Raw genomic sequence first — 8,851 nt, 5'->3', positions numbered from 1 at the left:
GACTATACATGGCAACGCTAAGCAGACCTCATTCAAATTTTTCCTTTGTGTTACTGTCAAGCATGACGGTACAACAAAAGAAAAAGTTGAATTTAGGTCTCTTTTGCCTCACTATATGTATCTGCAGTAACTTGTGACAATTCTGACTTCTACGCTGCGATCCTAACTGGTCGTATACATAGCGACGAGAAAAAGAGGCATTCCTAGCTGGAATACAAAAGAAAAATTTGGATTAGGCCTCTTTCGCGTCGCTATGTATACGAGCAGTAATTGATTGCGTGCTGACATTTAATGAGATCTGAGAATTCATTATAGAGCATACTCTACTCTGTGAATGAAAATGACACGAAGACGAAGAGTTGTTTTCCCCTCAAATATTTATGTAGATACAAAATTGTAAGTAAGAAATAACTCCATCGAGATACACGCTGTGTGCACAGTACCATTTTGGTTTGAGTTAAAGTAGAAGAAAAAAGAATGACTGTAAAGGATACAATGAAAATGAAAAAGATTTTTCTTTTGTTGATTTTACATTAATATTTGCATATTGAGATATTATGTTAATTTATTTGTTTCACTGTTTTATTGCAAAGAAATTATTTCCACCTTTTCTCCCTTTCTTTCTTTCTTTGCCGCTTCTGAAAATAATAAGCGAGGGATTTAAGCATTTTTATTTTGCCATATTTTTCACAAAAAAAAATTCATAAAGAGAATATCTGATTATGATGGAATACAAAATATGACAAATTAATTTCAATCTTTGTAACATTTTTATGTTCAATCTTGCATCATGAAACGTATGTTTGGATAGAACATTTTTTAATTTCATTAGCGTCAACTGGATTTACATTTACCGTGAGATGTATGCAACATTAAGAAGGCTTTCCTTTTTTTGCAGCAAAAAATAGAAATAAATTACCTTCTAGTCTCATGTAAAATGTGAATGGAAAACTCGACAGAAATGTGGTACGAAATGGACCCCATATTTAAATTCATTTTTTAATCAGTCCATGCAAAATGCTGTGTGGAATACACCAAAGTATATAGACACTGAAGGTAACGCAAATCCGCAAGAACACACGGATCCAAAGTTTCGGGTGAATATAGTTTTTATAATGTTGGACACAAGTCAAATTCACTTTGTTAGGTTGCAACACATGCCAAAACTCAATACTAAACAACGCAGATCCAACAACATTATCACGCCAAATCTCAGGGATGCAACATAACAAATCTTATATTCACCCGAAACTTTGGATCCGTATTTCTTGCTATTCCCTGAGGATTTGCGTTACCTTCAGTATGTATATGTACCTTGGAATACACCAGGTCATGTTCGATTTTTTGTTTGTTCATTGCGGGTTGTTTTGATATTATTCTTGGAAGTCAGGTAACCACGGCAGAGTAAAGTAACCCAGGCAGGAGCGCTCGTTTGACTAGGGACCTGAATAATCTAGTAGCCTTATTTATTTTGCGAATTAAATTTTTCAACTTATGTCAGTGTTCATGTGAGTTCATTTTCATACGGTGTATTAGGTCCCTCATTTGACGTTTCAAAAATGAACCGCTCCTGCCTGGTTTATTTTACTCTGCCGTGAGGTAACTCAATTGGCAGAGCGTTGGAGTCATAAGCCACGGGTCCCGAGCTCGATCCACTAGGTAAACACACCTGACTGTCTTTTTCTAATTGATTTTCTGTTAGTACTTGACAACGCTAAAGAGACTTAATTCAAATTTTCCTTTTGTTCTTTTGTTGTACTGTAACTTGACAAGAGAACAAAATAAATAATTTTAATTAGGTCTCCTTCGCGTTGCTATACCTAGATATTCTCCTTCTAGGACAGGCGACATATCTTAAACGAGCTGGACATAATGCTCAAATGAAAGCATTGTCAAAGCGACAAAAAACCATTAATTAATGTAAAGACAGTTTTGAGTTTGAAACTAGGCCCCATCTCCCTTGACTCACTAACTTTTCCAATAATTGCAGTCCCAGTTTTCTAACTATTTTTGAATAAGCTGGTGTTTTTAAGACCTCAAAATTACAGTCAGATGAAAAAGCGATACAATAATGGTCTATTTGCTACATCATTGATTGTGTATCTCTTTTATTTTCACCGGCCGTTCAGAAAACTCAAAATTAATTTAATTTTCTGAAGAAACAAAGAGAGCTCTGAGTTGCAGGTTCAGCGAGCGATGTTTTACACCCAATAAAAATGAGTCTACTAAAAAGCGCTAGAAAGATGGCATATTTCTTACCTAAATCGCGTGAATTACTGCCCTCGCTTCGCCCCGGTCGCAATATTTACGCTCGTTCAAATATTCCCTTTCATAAGCTTTTTAAGCATGGGAAAAATTCTTTTAAGAATATCCAATAGTCCAATAAAAATCCAATCTTCAAACTTAACTACCCACTGGTCGGAACCACCAGAAAATAATTAATGTCATGTACATCCATGCTTAAACTTACTTTCAAAACTCACCGAATGAACTAAGACCCATGTACCTCCAAACCACAGACTACCTAAATCCATATCTCTACAAACAGTACATGTGATTACCTTTCTAATGACGCGCCACACGGCTCGTGTAACTGGAGAAACTTTTGTGAGAAAGCGCAAGCTTTTAGTTTTTGATCACCTTTCACCAGCCACACAAGCTTCGAAGAATTTTTTTGAAAGTGCTTTTGGCTTCTAGGGTTGAAGTCCGTTCTAGGCACATATAAAAAATTCCACATATAAAAAATGCGACCGATTTCGGTAGGCTGTTTTTTCAAAGAATCCCTATAAAGAATTACTTAAGTTATCGCGGCAGCAAGTGTACGCACGTTTTCTGTATTTAACGCTTTACGCCAATGTAGCACATTTTCAATCATTTCATCATATTGAACTTAGCGTTATGTACATTAAGGTTATTTTCTGTCATAAAACCCTGACTTTCACATTAAATGCAAAATATTTTTGAATTTTTTAAAGAATTTTTTAGGAATTTTTTAAGAATTTTTAAGAATTTTTAAGAATTTTTAAGAATTTTTATGAATTTTTATGAATTTTAAGAATTTTTTAAGAATTTTTAAGAACTTTAAGAAATTTTAGAATTATTTAAGAATTTTTAGAATTTTGAGAACTGAAATTCCCAATAATAAGCCCTGACCAGAAATGTGTGATACATTTTTGAAATCTGAAAATAAGGTTGGGTTCGGGCGGATCGAGGCTTTTACGACCGGATCATCTATAAAGGCGAATGAAGATTATAGATTTATGGGTTCTCTCACAAAAGCTAAGTTCTACCACAAGGGCCAAAAAATTAAAAATTTTCCATTGTTCTTTGAATCCACAGTGTGGATTCCACACTTCAAAAACTCAGAAAAGTGATTTGCTTGGACACAGTTTCTAAGACTGTTCCTGATATAATTTCGTTTTGTCCCATACGACCGGCGCTAACGATGTACTGCGTTGTACTGCAGAAGAATTATTTATGTCAGCATCATAATATTGCAATTTTAGATTGTCCAAGTGCTATCGTTAAATTGGTCTGATATCTTTCTTTTGTCTTAGTCTTTCATCAAGGGGACATATATCAAGTGAAATTAGAGATTAAGTGTAACTCTTGAGTCACACAGCGAAAAAGTCAAAATTTTCTAGTGTTCTTCGGAATTATATCCAATAGAGGTTGATAATTTTAACTTTAGTTATTTTTCGTGTCAAAGTATCGGTAACAAAATCTAATTTTGCTTTGTTTATCCACCAAGTTGAAGAGTTGAGAAAATGAACAAAATCGGTTTATTCATCGCATGTCTTTACGCAGTTTTGCTTCGACCAAATAGCGGTTTGGTTGCTGAGCCAGCCGAAGGTGTCGCTAATTCAATAGAAGCTGAAGATGTACCTAATTCAAAAGAAGGTGTAGCTTTCACTTCCCCAGATCAACCAGCGATCAGAAGTAATTTCGTGAATTCCAAGCAATTCTTCTTGGTCACTACAGAAAAGGTAACACAAATCCCAATTAAAATTCCACTGGTAACAATACGCGAATGTTTTTGACTGTATTTGCAGGTCAATTGGTTCAAAGCCGCACATACTTGTAAATTCAATGGCATGGAATTGGCCAGCATTGATTCGATGGAAGAAAACAATATTATCTCAATGCTCATAAATATGTCCGGTAAGTGGTAGGTAGCTCTGTGGTATTTGTTAAATATTTTTGATGTTTACGTTAAATCAGGTTGTGGGGACGAAGCGCAGAATTTGTGGACTTCGGGTAATGACCTTGGCGCTTCTAGAGAACGGTATTGGTTAGCCAATGGCAAACCAATTGATTTTACTAATTGGGGAACTGATGAACCAAACAACATCAATGAAAGATGCTTGGAGCTAAGACGGAAAGACACGGCTTGGAGTTGGAATGACCGTACGTGTACTACTGAATCATTCTTTATTTGTGAAATGAAATTCAAATAAATTCCTTGTTTAATGTATGCGACAATGTGACATTATTTGGGAACTAAGTGATTTCGTAGCAATTGACTGCGGTAATCTGTGGTCTATTGCTTCACACAGTGCAATGTTGTAGTTAAATTAGTCTCGAGAAGCTTCGAATGGATCCGAGCGTGAATTTCATGTTAGTGAAATCGATCCACCCTAGTCTACAGTATAGACTCTACACTGCACTTAACATTGTATTAGTAGTAGATGCAGTATGACTTTTGATTAGAAAGGTTCAGGCTTGGAAACAACGCTTACTTCCCTGTAACCGAGTCCAAACTTCGTTCAGCTTGTTTCCCGGAACTACGTTATCATGATACCGCATTATTTCCATGACCGGAAAGAATGATCGCTACTAGTCTAGCAAGTTCCAAGAACAAAGCAGATAAATGAAGAAAGAAAAAACTTACTGTCCCTCGTTCGACCATTCGATTTATTGATCTAACTGCACAGTTTCCCATTCCACAAGACCACAAGATAATAGTTCTTTCTACCGACTCGTTTATTTTTGATTATCGACTCACAGTTAAACCGTGACTGTTTCAAGTTAACTACACACATACTTTTTCCTCTGCCTTTTTCCGCGTCACTCCAAAGGAACAGACTTCAAACGTCTGAACGTTTACTAGTGTACTCCACTTCGCCCGCTGCACTCGCGTCATTTTCCTAGGCCGGTACACTCCCATTCACCCGTAAGACTACATTCACAAAATCTTCTCTAGCCTCTTCAAGACCTTTTCAAGCCTTCCGGATGACATGAAGAAAAGCATCGTTCGTCAACATTATCGAAAAATTACGACGAAATAATGTCATATGCGCTCAGGAAACTTAAAGAGGAGTCATATAGGCAATGTTGCTTCTATAGACATAGACACGAACATCGAAAACGAAAAGAAAAAACGTTGGGACAACCCACGGAATATAGACTCCTTTTGTCAGGTCCTTGAGCGATAAAAGATAGCTTCGCCAGAATTTTCACATAGTTGCTGACAATGGCACGCCAAAACAAGGGAATGTTCCTTTTAAGAAATGCCTGACAGAGCACAGACCAAACTACACCGTACGTACCGAGAATCGCCTTCATTTACAAACCGTATCGTCATCAACCGGGGTCAGAGCTTTCTTCAGAGAAAATTGCGCTGCTCCGCGTTCCGGATTCATCTGAATTCAGTCCAGTACCATTCATGCGGGTCTTTCATTCACCATTGGTACATCAGTCATCCATTCTTCCCACAGAGTTAGTTAAAATAATTAAAAATTTCGGAGCAAAAAAAATTTTTTTAACATAACAAATCTTATATTCACCCGAAACTTTGGATCCGTATTTCTTGCTATTCCCTGAGGATTTGCGTTACCTTCAGTATGTATATGTACCTTGGAATACACCAGGTCATGTTCGATTTTTTGTTTGTTCATTGCGGGTTGTTTTGATATTATTCTTGGAAGTCAGGTAACCACGGCAGAGTAAAGTAACCCAGGCAGGAGCGCTCGTTTGACTAGGGACCTGAATAATCTAGTAGCCTTATTTATTTTGCGAATTAAATTTTTCAACTTATGTCAGTGTTCATGTGAGTTCATTTTCATACGGTGTATTAGGTCCCTCATTTGACGTTTCAAAAATGAACCGCTCCTGCCTGGTTTATTTTACTCTGCCGTGAGGTAACTCAATTGGCAGAGCGTTGGAGTCATAAGCCACGGGTCCCGAGCTCGATCCACTAGGTAAACACACCTGACTGTCTTTTTCTAATTGATTTTCTGTTAGTACTTGACAACGCTAAAGAGACTTAATTCAAATTTTCCTTTTGTTCTTTTGTTGTACTGTAACTTGACAAGAGAACAAAATAAATAATTTTAATTAGGTCTCCTTCGCGTTGCTATACCTAGATAGAACTGTGGCTACACATAGCGACGCGTATCAGATCTAATCCAAATTTTTCTTTTGTTCTTCTGTCAAGTTTGACACAGTACAACAAAAGAATAATTCCAATTAAGTCACTTTTGCGTCACAATGTGTAGATGGAGTAAGTGATAAAGTATTCGCTATTAGACATTTAATAGTTGACGCATTATCATAACAAAAATCCAGTCGAAATTCTTTGCTAATTTGTTAATTTTAGACAAAATATACTATTATGTCACAATCATTACTAGCAGCTCCATCTATGATCTACGGATGGAAGCACGTATACTAGATTCCAAGTCAAAAAATTCATTTCATCTCTTTTCATTAGAATTCTCGGACTATTGAGCACGCACCGCTTTGATGGTAAAGGAAAAGCGTCCGTAACGCTTACATTTATGTTATGACACATATCGGGCGTAATTTTCATACAAATTTTCGTTGATCTAATACGTTGAAGCGATAAAATGACAGTGAGCTCATAGATTCTAGGTCATTTCTTCTTTGCATCGCTCCAAGAAGGTGCATGTATTAGGCTTAAAACGAGGGCAATTATTGGACTAAATGGGACTAAATGGGGTGAAAAACCATACGATCAAGTCCCATTTAGTCCTACCTAGTAAATTCAGCCTAAGAAGTACGGCACTACTCGACTTTATAGCGACGAATATTTTCTAAAAAATTCGGGAAACACGTTTGAAATCAATAAAAGGGAATTTCCACTTGCAATGTGTTATTTTTGAGCCTTTGATAGGCGTGTCAAAAGGAGACTGTTGACGAAAGACTTCCGACGGTCTATAGTGGCAACAGACCAATCGATATAAAAAGCATAGTCCCGAAAACGGTTTATGTTTGGATAACTATATGGTTCCTGCATAACTTCCTAGAACTTAAATTCTTATTTTACAGTCATTTCTGCCTTTTCATAGCTTTGCTTCTAGCATGAACATAAGAAATATTCGGAGGCTTATGGAATCAAAATAGGCCTTGTGTTGAAAATACAACGATGTGGATGGAGCAGGAAAACCAAATTGACAGCAATTCGTATAAAATTATGTTTATTGAATAGGCTTCAATTTTCCTGTACAAATAAGTTCTAATTAAACAAGAAACTAACATTAAAATCAGCTGAAAAGTCTTACATTTAGTATCCCTGGTCTTCACCAGACCCTTTCAAGCCAATTAACTATCCGAGGCGACCATTCAACGTCCGCCTGGTTTAACAATTTTCGTAAGATTTAATAACAAAATTAGAGCTTTCACAATTAAACAAATTTTACCCTGAATCGATAGATTCTGCACCTAAGCGTTCCTCGGACACGAATAGTAATTGCAACAAAGGATTAACAAATTAAATTAGCCAACTGATTAACAAGATAATTAAAGATTTAATCTGCACGCGGAAAACGAGCTACGGTTCCGTTCAAATGAAAATTCTTATTTTAGTAAAAACGTCAACTCAACACTTGACATACTAGATTCATAAACGATCAGTGTTGCTCAAATTTTCCATCAGCAGATGGCAATTTCTCAATGCAAACTATCCTACACTTGTTCATGGAACGTTTTGCTGCTGTCTTGTGTAAGAGGCTAGCGGAAGCAACTGAAGATGGTCAGTCCACTCTGACCAGTGACCGCCGTTAGTTCTCGAGGTCGAAAGAGCTTTTCTTTCTTCTTTTTTGTCACTTTACGTGATGTGTGGGCAAGGGAAGAGCTATAGCTCTGTTTGTCGTTCCGAAGGATAGTTTCTTTGTGATTTAGTGAATGTGAAAAGGAGTCCTGTTTTGGTTTGTGTGCAGATGTCCGGTTCTTGCAATTTGCGCCCCTGAGCTTTTCGTCTCAGGTTAAGCAAAATTGGTATGTGCGGAGTCATGATTGCTTGGTCACACAACACACACGCATAAAAATTCGCAAATTTGAATGCTTTCTGACGTTGGAAAAATGAGTGTTCGTGCTAGAAGCAGTGCTATGACCTTGTTTAATATTATGTCAGCAAATATCAGGCACAGTGTGTGCCCCTTCCCGGTCGCGTCAATTCATACTCAGAACGAATACAAACTATCGGTATTCGTACAATATGGATTGTATACACATTAAATTGGGTATTGGCGGCAATCAACACAATGCAATGTTTATGTGCTGTATTTTTAATATAATGTTGTTTGTGTATACATATAAAAAGCGAGTATTACCTATACGTGTGGATAAGTGCATAATGCACATTCCATTTTAAATAATTAAAATATGTCGGCTGTTATTAAAACAATTGAACATCAATTTGAAAGCATTAAATTGGGGCTATGTTGAAATCGTGTTATGCAAATGACAGAACTAATATGTGTTTTATGGCATACATCAGTGAATGGTGTTCAGGTTCACATAGAGTAAAAGAAGTATTGCAATGGGATTTTTGTCTATATTTTTTTTAAATACACGAACGAAAAAAAACAAGCAATTAAATTGCACACAG

The 8,851-nt window shown here is 36.6% G+C and overlaps 2 long non-coding RNA genes across 2 annotated transcripts; both read left to right on the top strand.

The window, feature by feature from the left end:
- The first annotated feature begins 2,300 nt into the window (after nt 1–2,300).
- Nucleotides 2,301–7,431, top strand: LOC119069756. Its single transcript, XR_005086398.1, has 3 exons — nt 2,301–2,553; nt 6,498–6,506; nt 7,420–7,431. It is a non-coding gene; the product is annotated as an uncharacterized LOC119069756 (long non-coding RNA).
- Nucleotides 3,902–4,283, top strand: LOC119069751. The gene is made up of 3 exons (XR_005086392.1): nt 3,902–3,986; nt 4,053–4,161; nt 4,222–4,283. It is a non-coding gene; the product is annotated as an uncharacterized LOC119069751 (long non-coding RNA).
- Nucleotides 7,432–8,851: the final 1,420 nt, after the last annotated feature.

This window comes from Bradysia coprophila (genome assembly GCF_014529535.1).
Source record: "Bradysia coprophila strain Holo2 chromosome X unlocalized genomic scaffold, BU_Bcop_v1 contig_39, whole genome shotgun sequence".
In the NCBI taxonomy this organism is placed as follows: domain Eukaryota; kingdom Metazoa; phylum Arthropoda; class Insecta; order Diptera; family Sciaridae; genus Bradysia; species Bradysia coprophila.
The sequence above is the reverse complement of the archived record's forward strand: the minus strand, read 5'-3'. Positions and strand labels throughout refer to the sequence as shown.